Below are 13,208 nucleotides of genomic sequence, written 5' to 3' on the forward strand. Positions count from 1 at the left end.
TTCTCTGGGGTCATAGAAACCTCTGCAGGGCATGGGAGTTAAACATTTTCTCTTAAAACAGGACAATGTTACAAGAGTAAGAGATTCTTACTTGTATATAGGCTTACCTGCTGAAAACAGGTCCCTGCTGTACAGATTTTCCGTAGCCAATTAGGTCTTTTAGTCCATCCAAAAAATATATTTTTTTGAATGCCAGGTACAGGCTTTTTGGTTAAGACTTCGCTTTTTAAATTGCCTTAAGTATAAATAGTAATCTTGGAGTGTCTTTAGTTCGTCATTTGGGCCGCCATAGAGGAAAAAGAAATCAGATTGGTTTCCTCAGCCTGCCTTCATGCTGTGGTATTTTCAGGCCACTGTTTGCTTTGTCTCAATAAAAGGTTCCTAATGTCACATAGGTACTGTTGTGTGTGTTGAGTGCTGTGTTGGTCTCCCTTCCCTAGGCATGTTTGAGTAGATTTCAGGGGACACAGAGCCATGGTCATCCTCTGTTTGCAAGTCATTGCATTTGGAAATAGTTTGGTGCCTTTGCCTCAGATTTCCTAGATCATACTGTGATAGATAAGAAAAGTGTTCTATGTTACTTTAGAGTAAAAGGCAATTTTCTGCCCACCCAGAATTAGGAAGTAGCTTCTAAAACTTCTCTTGTTCACTTTCTGTGTTCACTTTTGGTTTTATTTGAAACTTTGGGGCCTTGGATATTAGTTGTGAAGATCTTGAAGTTTACTGATTAGGTTGCACTGGCCTGGTGAGAGGAGCTCTGAGTCAACTTCAGCAACTTCAGTGTTTAATAGGAAGAGTGTCTGATGCAAATTTGATATTTCAGACCTGAAACTTCTCTCTTTCTCTCTCTCTTTGGGGGGAGGGGTTTGTATTTTTGAACTGGGTGTCTCGAGAGAGAGGTAAATAAAATTCAAAATGGTATAGCAGCTAGGGTTCACAGCTTTGCTGCATGACTTGTGATGGTACCTGGAAGTCTTATCCTTCCTTCCCCTGGACCTTCGTACCTCACTTAGAGGCCAGGAGGCCAAAGTCCATTCTGTGTTCAGACTTCTACTGTGGCTTCACCCTGTTCTTATCTGAGGTTTATATGCAAGATAGAAAAATATCTAGTTTAAAAAGGTGAAAGTCTTAACTCTTATTTCTTTAATCACATAGTATCTTAATTCTACCCCATTCCTTTTATTACTTTATAAATCTTCTCTTGAGAATATATTCTGTAAACCCGAAGATCAGATTCTCTTATAAGGTTGGATGCTGTCAGCAAAGGCAGAGTGATCTTTCAGGGTCCCTCTTACCTTGAAGAGGTCATCAGAGTCTGAGCTTCAACTTTTCAATCTCTTGTTTTTTGTCAGTCCTAAGTATGGATCCATTTCAGGGATGAACTCCCATTTCCAAGCTCATAATATATATAAAGTTATATATAAATCTAGAATGCTGATACATTTTGTATGCGATTTCAGCAAGTTCCACAAAAGGCAGAGTCTGTTCTCTACTATATCACTAGTGCTAGTTCAGTGCATTTATTCCCTGTCAGTTCTCTCTGTGTAAATATAATACCACCTACCTCCTTGATTGTTTTGAAAATTTTGAGAATGTTATAAGCACTTAGTATTTGCCACAAAGTAAGCATTCAGTAAATTTCTCATCAAAGATTAGATATCTGTTTTTATTTTATTTTTTGTTTTGTGAAATGAAACAACAAGAGTTGCTACAAATATTTGTTTTATCCCTCCTCCATTTTGGGGGGAATTAACTTGAAATATAAAAATGTATATTGAATGCTCAGTATGTGGGTTGCAAACACCGTGTTTGTGCCATATGGAAACCTTCAATCCAATGAAAGAAATAGGCTTACAAAATGACTATATAATTGAAGGCTGCTTATGGAGCTATCAGAAAAGGCACAGCATAGGGCTGAGAGCATCCTAAAAAGGGGGAAGTTCAGCTGTCAAGAGGGTGAAATGGCTATTTGCTAACAAACTAATGCTTATGATGAACAGGAAAGCAGTAGGAAATATTCCTGAATCAAAAAAGTTATGGTTTAAAAGGTAGTATAATTTCATAAAAGTTATTTTGTTTTCATTACCTCATATTCTAATTCTTTGGAAATTTGTAATCTAAAGTGTCACATGGCAACTCAGAATTAATCAGAATATTTAATTAGAATATTCTGTTCTTCAAACAATTTTAGATAAACACATTTTAAACTGTGTTACCAAGAATAATACAGTTCTACCAAGTCACATCCTTTCATTGTATAAAAATTAAAACTAAAAATTAACTATTGTTTTCTTAAACATATTTTATGAGATTTTAAAAAGATCTTGAAAATGAATAGAAAAGTAAGGCACTGACATGGAGCTTTTTCTCTTTTATAAGGAAGTAAACTTTTCTAGTACAGTCTGGTCAGTACTTATTTAAAAATGCAGATGAGAACAGAGCACAGCTAATTCTGTACTATTTAACACCATGTTTGTATAGGGCACTTCTTAAATGGTAACTATATCCTTAAAATTCTGCTTTTATTGTTTTGTCAATCCAATCTCAGTGTGGAAATGGTTAAGTTGCAGTTTGTCCACAAGATGGAATATTTTGAAGCCATAAAAATGTTTACAATAGGAAATGCTTATTATAAGTGAAAAGAACAAAATACAAAAATATTTATAGCATAAGCAAACTACATGTGTAAGAAAATGAATAATAAAGGCCCAAGAGGAAATACTCTTGTTTATAAAATGATATTGTTTTAACTTGGATTTCAGTGATTGCTAGAGAGATTGAGGTTGTTTCACATAGATTTTTGCCATTTGGTTCTTTTTTTATAGCTTTTTTTTTTTAATTATTGATTTGTAGGAGATCTTTATATATTCTGGATACTAATTCTTTGTCAGTTACTATGTTACATATATCTCCGCAGATAGGCAGTGCCATCTTTGTGATAAACTAAGTTCCCATATATACCTTAGGTCTGGGAATTTTCAAAACCAGTCCTGGATCCTTTTTTTTAAATAGACTTTTTATTTTTAAGATGTATGTATTTATTTTAGAGAGAAAGTGGGGGTGGGGGTGGGCAGAGGGAGAGAGAATCCTGAAGCAGACTCCCTGCTGAGTGCAGTGCCTGACACACGGTTCTATCCCAGGACCCTGAGATCATGACCTAAGCCGGAACAAAGAGTTGACTGCTCAACCAACTGAGCCACCCAGGTGCCCCTAAATAGACTTATTTTTTTTAGAGCAGTTTTAGGTTCACAGCAAAACTGAGTGCACCAGAGGGACATGTTTGTTACAGTTAATGAACCTACATCATTATCACCACAAGTCATAGTTTACATTAGGGTTCACTCTTAGTTTTGGTTTGTTTTTTTTTTTGTAAAGATTTTATTTATTTATTTGACAGAGAGAGACACAGCGAGAGAGGGAACACAAGCAAGGGGGAGTGGGAGAGGGAGAAGCAGGCTTCCCGCGGAGCAGAGAGCCCGATGTGGGACTCGATCCCAGGACCCCGGGACCATGACCCAAGCCGAAGGCAGTTGCCGAATGACAGAGCCATCCAGGCGCCCTCACTCTTAGTTTTATATATACTGTGGGTTGAGACAAATATATAATGATATTTATTCACCATTATAGTATCATACAAGAAAGTTTCACTGTCCCCTAAAATCTTCTTTGCTCTGCCAATCACCTCCATTTTCCCCCTAACCCCTGGTAACCACTGATCTTTTTACTCAAGTTTTGCCTTTTGCAGAATGTCATAGAGTTGGGAGTCAAGACACTATATACCATTCTCATAGTGGTTTCTTTCACTTAGTAGTATGTATTTATGTTTCCTCCATGTTTTTTCATGGTTTGGATAGTTCATTTCTTTTTAGTGCTAAATAACATTCCATTCTCTGGATATACCACGGTTTGTTTATCCATTCACCTACTGAAGGACATCTTGGTTGCTTCTAGGTTTTGGCAATTATGAATAAAGCTGTTACAAGCATCTATGTGCAGGTATGGACATAAGTTTTCACCCCTTTGGCTTAATGCCGAGGAGAGCAGTTGCTGCATCATAGAAAAGAGTATGTTTAGTTTTGTAAGAAACTGCCAAACTGTGTTCCAAAGTGGCTGCACCATTTTGCTGGATCCTTTGTAGCAGTCCTTCTAAGCTTCTCTCCTCTCACGTTTTACTATAAGCAGCAAGAAGAAGGTAGGTGGCAACTTCAACATTTTGACTGGAAATTTAGCTAGGTTATTCGGTTCTCTTGTTAAATTTTCTACCTTCCACATTACTGTAGGTGGCAGTGTTGTTAAATGTCCTGCCACTGAGTAATAACCACCTTTCTCCAGTTGCCAATAACATGTTCCTCACTTCCCCTGAAGCTACTACTGGCAGCCTACCTAATGGCTGTCAGATTTCTAATAATGTATTCAAGGAACCTTAGGCTTTCACTAATATTGCTCAAAGTTCTTCCAGCTGGGCACCTGGGTGGCTCAGTCAGTTAAGCGTCTACCTTCAGCTCAGGTCATGATCCCAGGGTCCTGAGAGCGAGTCCTGCATCTGGTTCCCTGCTCTTCAGGGAGCCTGCTTCTCCCTCTGCCTCTCTCTTAAATAAAATCCTAAAAAAAAAAAAAAAAAAAAAAGTCCTTCCGGCTTCCACCTACTGCTCAGTTCTAAAGCCATGCCTACAATTTGAGGTGTTAGGGTGGTAACACTCATGTTACCCAAGTCTTTATTAGTTATCTATTGCTGCATAACAATTTATCAAAATTTAGCAGCTAAAGCAGTGAACGTTATTCCGTAGTTTCTGAGGATCAGGAATTTGGGGGTGGCTTTGCTGGGGGCAGAGGATCCACTTCCAAGATAGCTCATTCATATGGCTATTAGCAAGAAGACTCCATTGTTCTCTGGTTCTTGGTAAAAGGTCTCAGTTCCTCAAAACAGGAACCTTTTCACAGGGCTTTTTTAGTGTCCTTAGGGGCTGGCAGCTGGCTACCTGCAAAGCGAGCAATCCTAGAGCACACGAAGGAGGCTGCAACGTGTTTTGTGATCTTGTCTTGCAAGTCAGACACCATCACTAAAGCGGTATTCTATTCACTAGAAGCAAGTCATTAAGTATAGCTCACAGTCTTGGAGGGGAAATAAGCTCCACCATTGCATGGGAGGAGTGTTGAAGGATATGTGGCAATTTGTTGAAACTACCACGCTGCTTTTATATTTTTTTTAAAGATTTTTTATTTTTTTATTAGTACAAGCAGGGGAAGCGGCAGGTAGAGGGAGAGGGAGAAGCAGGCTCCCTGCTCAGCAGGGAGCCCAATGTGGGGCTCGATTTCAGGACCCTCAGATCATGACCTGGGCTGAAGGCAGCCACTTAACCGACTGAGCCACCCAGGCGCCCCAGAAACTATCACACTGCTTTTTAAATGGAACAAAATGAGAGAAGAGAATCCAAGATGGCGGAGGAGTAGGAGACCTTCGTTTCGTCTGGACCCAGAAATTCAGCTAGACAGCTAGCTAGCAAATCATTCTGAACACCTGCTAACTCAACCAGAGATGGAAGAAAAGAAGAGCAACAACTCTCTGAACAGAAAAGCGACCACTTTCTGGAAGGTAGGACATGCGGAGAAGTGAATCCGAGGTGATATTCGGGAGGATAGACGGCCGGGGAGGGGGCCTCTGTTGGCCGCTTCTGGCAAGTGATACAGCCGCGGAGCACAAAATCAGAACTTTTAGAAGTCGGTTCCGCTGAGGGACGTCGCTCCAGTGGCTAAGCTGGGGGGTGGAACCCTCATTGGGACAGTGTGGTCTCAGGACCCTTGGGGTCACAGGAAGACCAGGGGTGCCGGAGTGCGGCAGAGCTCCCAGGTATCGGATCGGGAAGCCAGCTGCAGAGACAGAGCCGTGGAGCAGGCTCTCAGCTCGGGGTTGCCATAAACCGAGATCCACGGCACAGTCGGGCCACTGCTCCTCCAGCAGGGACCCAACAAGCGGCAGATCTGGGGAGACTCACCTTCCCCACCCCGGGAGGAGTGGCCCGGGAGTGCACCACAGGGATCTGCTGGGTTTGGAGACGCCACACGGGGTTGGGTGCCAGAGATAGAAATGCTCGGTCACAGGCCGGGTGAGCACCGAGTGCAGCGGGAGACGGGGGAGACAGGAGTGATTGATTGCTTTTCTCTGAGGGGTCACTGAGGAGTGGAGCCCCGAGTTCTCGGCTCCTCCGGGGCAGAGATTGGGAGGCCGCCATTTTCACTCTCGTCCTCCAAAGCTGTTTGGAAAGCTTGCAGGGAACAAAAGCTCCCAAGAGCAAACCCGAGCAGATTGCTTAGCCCAGACCGGGCAAGGGCGGGTCAATTCTGCCCCCGGCAAAGACATTTGGGAACCACAGCAACGGGCCCCTCCCCCAGAAGATCAGCAAGAACAGCCAGCCAAGACCAAGTTTACTGATCAATGACAATGGCAGAACTCCAGCGCTAGGGGAATATAGCACATAGAATTCATGGCTTTCTTCCCCATGATTCTTTAGTCTTTCAACTTTAATTTTTTTTAATTTTCTTTTTTTAAAATTTTTTTTCTTTCCTTTTTCAACCAATTTCTTATTTTATCAGCTCCTTTTTAAATTCTTTTTTAATTTTCGTTTTTACAGTTATATTCTATCCTTTCATTGTAATCTTATATTTGTGTGTGTATATATATATACACTTTACATATATATACACTATATATATACTTATATAAGTATATATACTTATAAATATATACATATATACTTAAATATATATATATACTTTTTCTTTCTTTAAAATTTTGGGATGGAGTTTCTTCTAACAGACCAAAGTGCACCCAAAATCTAGTAAATGGCTATGTTTTTTTTTTTTTAAGATTTTTTTTTTCTTTTTATTTATTTATTTGAGAGAGAGAATGAGATAGAGCATGAGAGGGGGGAGGGTTAGAGGGAGAAGCAGACTCCCTGCTGAGCAGAGAGCCCGATGCGGGACTCGATCCCGGGACTCCAGGATCATGACCTGAGCCGAAGGCAGTCGCTTAACCAACTGAGCCACCCAGGCGTCCCGCAAATGGCTATGTTCTATTTACCTGTCTGATCATATTCTTTCTTTTTTTTTCTTCTTTTTTGTTTTGTTTTGTTTTGTTAAAGTCTTTTTTGATTTTCGTCTTTATAGTTACATTCTATCCTTTCAGTGTATTTAATTTTATTTTTGTATATGTAACTTTTTCTTTGTTTACAATTTTGAGATGTAGTTTCCTCTAACAAACTGACCAAAATACACTCAGGAGGTAGTGTATTGCTCTGTTCTGCTCACCTGTCTGTTTATATCCCTTCCTTTGTTGTTGTTGTTGTTTTCTTTCCTTTTGTTTTTTCTTGTCTCTTAATTTCCATTTTTACAGATACAGTCTACCCTTTAATTGTGTTTAATTTTATTTTTATACATATGTAAGTTTTTCTTTCTTAACAATTTTGGGTTATAGTTTTCTAAAAAACAGACCAAAATACACACAGATTCCAAGGTATTGCTCTACTCTGCTCACCTGTCTGATTATATTCTCTCTTCCCCCATCCCTGCCCCCTCACCCCCTCCGGTTTCAGGTCTCTTCTAATTTGTTTAGTGTATATATCTCTGGGGTTGTTGTTGCCATTTTAATATTTTGTTCTCTCATTTATTTATCCTTCTCTGGACAAAATGGAAAAACTCACCTCAAAAAAAGAGAACAAGAGGCAGTACCAACTGCCAGGGACCTAATCAATATGGACATAAGTAAGATGTCAGAACTAGAATTCAGAATAATGATTATAAAGATACCAGCTAGGATTGAAAAAAGCATAGAAGACACTAGAGAATCCCTTTCTGGAGAAATAAAAGAACTAAAATCTAACCAAGTCAAAATTGAAAAGGCTGTTAATGAGATGCAATAAAAAATGGAGGCTCTAACTGCTAGGATAAATGAGGCAGAAGAGAGAATTAGTGCTAGAGAAGACCAAACGATGGAGACTAAAAAAGCTGAGAAAAAGAGAGATAAACAACTACTGGATAACGAGGGGAGAATTCGAAAGATAAGTGATACCATAAAGCAGAACAATATTAGAATAATTGGGATCCCAGAAGAAGAGGAAAGAGAGAGAGGGAAGAAGGTACATTGGAGCAAATTATAACGGAGAACTTCCCTAATCTGGGGAAGGAAACAGGCATCAAAATCCAGGAGGCACAGAGAACCCCTCTCAAAATCAATAAAAATAGGTCAACACCCTGACATATAAAGTGAAACTTACAAATCTCACAGACAAAGAGAAAATCCTGAAAGTACTTGGGACAAGAGGTCTGTAACCTAGAAGGGTAGAAACATTAGATTGGCAGCAGACATAGCCATGGAGACCTGGCAGGCCAGAAAGGACTGGCATGATATATTTAGGGTGCTAAATGAGAAAAATATGCAGCCAAGAATACTTTATCCAGCTAGGATGTCACTCAAAATAGAAGGAGTGATAAAAATCTTCCACGACAAACAGAAAATAAAAGAATTTGTGATCACCAAACCAGCCCTATAAGAAATATTAAAAGGGGTCCTCTAAGCAAAGAAAGAGACCAAAGGTAACATAGATCAGAAAGGAACAGAGACAATATACAGTAACAGTCACTTCACAGGCAATACAATGGCACTAAATTCATATCCCTCAATAGTTACTCTGAATGGAAATAGCTAAATACCCAATCAAAAGACACAGGGTATCAGATTGAACAAAAAAGCAAGACCATCAATATGCTGTCTGCAAGAGACTCATTTTAGACCCAAAGACACCTCCAGGTTGAAAGTGAGGGGGTGGAAAACCATTTATCATGTTAATGGATATCAAAAGAAAGCTGGGGTGGCAAATGTTATATCAGACAAATTAGATTTTAAACCAAAGACTATAATAAGGGATGAGGAAGGATGCTATATCAATAATTAAAGGGTCTATCCAAAAAGAAGACCTAACAATTGTAAATATTTATGCCCCTAACATGGGAGCAGCCAATTACATAAGCCAATAAATACAAATTCAAAGAAACACATTATAATAATACAATAATAGAAGGGAACTTTAACACCCTCCCCCCTCACTGCAATGGACAGATCATTTAAGCAGAAGATCAACAAGGAAATAAGAGCATTGAATGACACAGTGGACCAGATGGACTTCACAGATACATTCAGAACATTCCATTCCAAAACAACAGAATACACATTCTTCTCAAGTGCACATGGAACATTCTTCAGAATAGATCACATCCTGGGTCACAAATCAGGTCTCAACTGGTACCAAAAGACTGGGATCATTCCCTGCATACTTTTGGACCACAATGCTTTGAAACTGGAACTCAATCACAAGAGGAAACTTGCAAAGAACTCAAGTACACGGAGGCTAAAGAGCATCGTACTAAAGAATGAATAGGTCAACCAGAAAATTAAAGAAGAATTTAAAAAATTCATGGAAACAAATGAAAATGAAAACACAACTATTCAAAACCTTTGGGATGCAGCAAAGGCGGTCCTAAGAGGGAAGTATATAGCAATACAAGCCTTTCTCAAGAAACAAGAAAGGTCTCAAATAGACAACCTAACCCTACACCTAAGGGAGCTGGAGAAAGAACAACAAATAAAGCCTACACCCAGTGGGAGAATCGAAATAATAAAGATTAGAGCAGAAATCAATGAAATAAAAACCAAAAGAACAGTAGAACAGATCAACGAAACTAGGAGCTGGTTCATTGAAAGAATTAATAAGATTGATAAACCCCTGGCCAGACTTACCAAAAAGAAAGGAGAAAGGACCCAAATAAATAAAATCATGAATGAAAGAGGAGAGATCACAACCAACACCAAAGAAATACAAACAATTATAAGAACATATTATGAGCAACTATATATATGCTGACAAATTAGATAATCTGGAAGATATGGATGCATTCCTAAAGATGTATAAACTACCAAAACTGAACCAGGAAGAAATAGAAAACCTGAACAGATCCATAACCAGCAAGGAAATTGAAGTAGTAATAAAAAAAAAAAAATCTCCCAACAAACAAGACCCAGGGCCAGATGGCTTCCCAGGGGAATTCTACCAAACATTTAAAGAAAAATTAATACCTATTCTTCTTCTTATGTTTTTTTAATTTTTAAAAGATTTTATTTATTTATTTTTGTGTGAGAGAGAGAAAGAGAGAATGAGCATGAGTGGGAGGGAGGGGGCAGAGGGAGAAGCAGACTCCCCACCGAGCAGGGAGCCTGATGCGGGACTCAATCCCAGGGCCCTGGGATCATGACCTGAGCCAAAGGCAGATGCTTAACTGACTGAGCCTCCCAGGTGCCCAGTACCTATTCTTCTGAAGCTGTTTCAAAAAATAGAAATGGAAGGAAAACTTCCAAACTCTTTCTATGAGGCCAGCATTACCTTGTTCCCAAAACCAGACAAAGACCTCACCAAAAAGGAGAATTATAGACCAATATCCCTGATGAACGTGGATGCAAAAATTCTCACCAAAATACTAGCCAATAGGATCCAACAGTAATAAAAAGGATTATTCACCATGACCAAATGGGATTTATTCCTGGGCTGCAAGGTCGGTTCAACATCTGCAAATCCATCAATGTGATATACTATGTTAATAAAAGAAAGGACAACAACCATATGATCCTCTCAGCAGATGCAGAAAAAGCATTTGACAAAGTACAGCATCCTTTCTTGATTAAAACTCTTCACAGTGTAGGGATATATCATAAAAGCCATCTATGAAAAACCCACAGCAAATATCATTCTCAATGGAGAAAAACTGAGAGCTTTCCCCCTAAGGTCAGGAACATGGCAGGGATGTCCACTATCACCACTGCTGTTCAACATAGTACTAGAAGTCCTAGCCACAGCAATCAGACAACAAAAAGAAATCAAAGGCATCTGAATCAGCAAAGAAGAAGTCAAACTCTCACTCTTTGCAGATGATATGATACTTTATGTGGAAAACCCAAAAGACTCCACCCCAAAACTGCTAGAACTCATACAGGAATTCAGTAAAGTGGCAGGATATAAAATCAATGCACAGAAATCAGTGGCATTTCTATACACCAACAAGACAGAAGAAAGAGAAATTAAGGAGTTGATCCCATTTACAATTGCAGCCAAAACCATAAGATACCTAGGAATAAACCTTACCAAAGAGACAAAGGATCTGTACTCAGAAAACTACAGAATACTCATGAGAGAAATTGAGGAAGACACAAAGAAATGGAAAAACGTTCCATGCTCATGGATGAAATAACAAATATTGTTGAAATGTCTATGCTACCTAGAGTAATCTACACATTCAATGCAATCCCTATCGAAATACCATCAACTTCTTTCACAGAACTGGAATAAATAATCCTAAAATTTGTATGGAACCAGAAAAGACCCCAAATAGCCAAAGGAATGTTGAAAAAGAAAACTAAAACTGGTGGCATCATAATTCCAGACTTAAAGCTCTATTACAAAGGTGTAATCATCAAGACAGTACGGTACTGGCATAAAAACAGACACATAGTTCAGTGTAACAGAATAGAGAACCTAGAAATGGACACTCAACTCTATGGCCAACTAATCTTCAACAAAGCAGGGAAGAATATCCAATGGAAAAAAGGCAGTCTCTTCAACAAATGATGTTGGGAAAATTGGACAGCCACATGCAGAAGAATGAAAATGGACCATTTCCTTACACCTTACACAAAAATAGACTCAAAATGGATGAAAGACCTAAATGTGAGACAGGAATCCACCAAAATCCTAGAGGGGAACATAGCAACCTCTCTGACCTCGGCTGCAGCAACTTCTTGCTAGACACATCGCCAAAGGCAAGGGAAACAAAGGCAAAAATGAACCATTGGGACTTTATCAAGATAAAAAACTTTTGCACAGCAAAGGAAACAGTCGACAAAACCAAAAGACAACTGGCAGAATGGGAGAAAATATTTGCAAATGACATATCAGATAAAGGGCTAGTATCCAAAATCTATAAAGAACTTATCAAACGCAACACCCAAAGAACAAAGAATCCAATCAAGAAATGGGCAGAAGACATAAACAGACATTTCTCCAAAGAAGACATCCAAATGGTCAACAGACACATGAAAAAGTGCTCAACATCACTTGGCATCAGGAAAATCCAGATCAAAAGCACAATGAGATACCACCTCACACCAGTCAGAATGGCTAAAATTAACAAGTCAGGAAATGACAGATGTTGGCAAAGATGTGGAGAAAGGGGAACCCTCCTACACTGTTGGTGGGAATGCAAGATGGTGCAGCCACTCTGGGAAACAGTATGGAGGTTCCTCAAACAAATTGAAAATAGAGCTACCCTATGACCCAGCAATTGCACTACTGGGTATTTACCCCAAAGATAGTGTAGTGATCCCAAGGGGCACCTGCACCCCAAAGTTTATAGCAGCAATGTCCACAATAGCCAAACTATGGAAAGAGCCCAGATGTACATCAACATATGAATGGATAAAGAAGATATGATAGATATATACAATGGAATATTATGCAGCCATCAAAAAAAAAATGAAATCTTGCCATTTGCAATGACCTGGATGGAACTAGAGGATATTATGTTAAGTGAAATAAGTCAATCAGAGAAAGACAATTATCATATGATCTCACTGGTATGTGGAATTTAGGAAACAAGCAGAGGATCCTAGGGGAAGAGAGGAAAAATGAAACAAGATGAAACCAGAGAGGGAGACAAATCATAAGAGACTCTTAATCATAGGAAACAAACATGGTTGCTGGAGGGGCTGGGGGTGGAGGGATGGGGTAACTGGGTGATGGACTTTGGGGAGGGTATGTGTTGTAATGAGTACTGGGTATATAAGACTGATGAATCACAGACCTGTACCCCTGAGACAAGTAACACATTATATGTTAATTAATTGAATTTAACTTAAAAATTAAAAAAAAAAATAAAGTGTTACCAGAACAGGAAAAAAAATGAAAAAATAAACTGAACAAAATGAGATACAAGCTATAAAAACATTATATCATATGTTTCTCACACAGTTTTACCTTCATGCATTCTCCACAGAAGTATTTTTTTAAATTCTAGGTTCTGATCCATAGATGAACCATGAAATCAATGTATACCATCTCTGGAATCTGCACAGCATAGAAGCAGCAGAAAGGAAAGGGTTAAAAGTTTTT

The sequence above is a fragment of the Neomonachus schauinslandi genome, chromosome 2 (genome assembly GCF_002201575.2).
Source record: "Neomonachus schauinslandi chromosome 2, ASM220157v2, whole genome shotgun sequence".
Classification (NCBI taxonomy): Eukaryota; Metazoa; Chordata; class Mammalia; order Carnivora; family Phocidae; genus Neomonachus; species Neomonachus schauinslandi.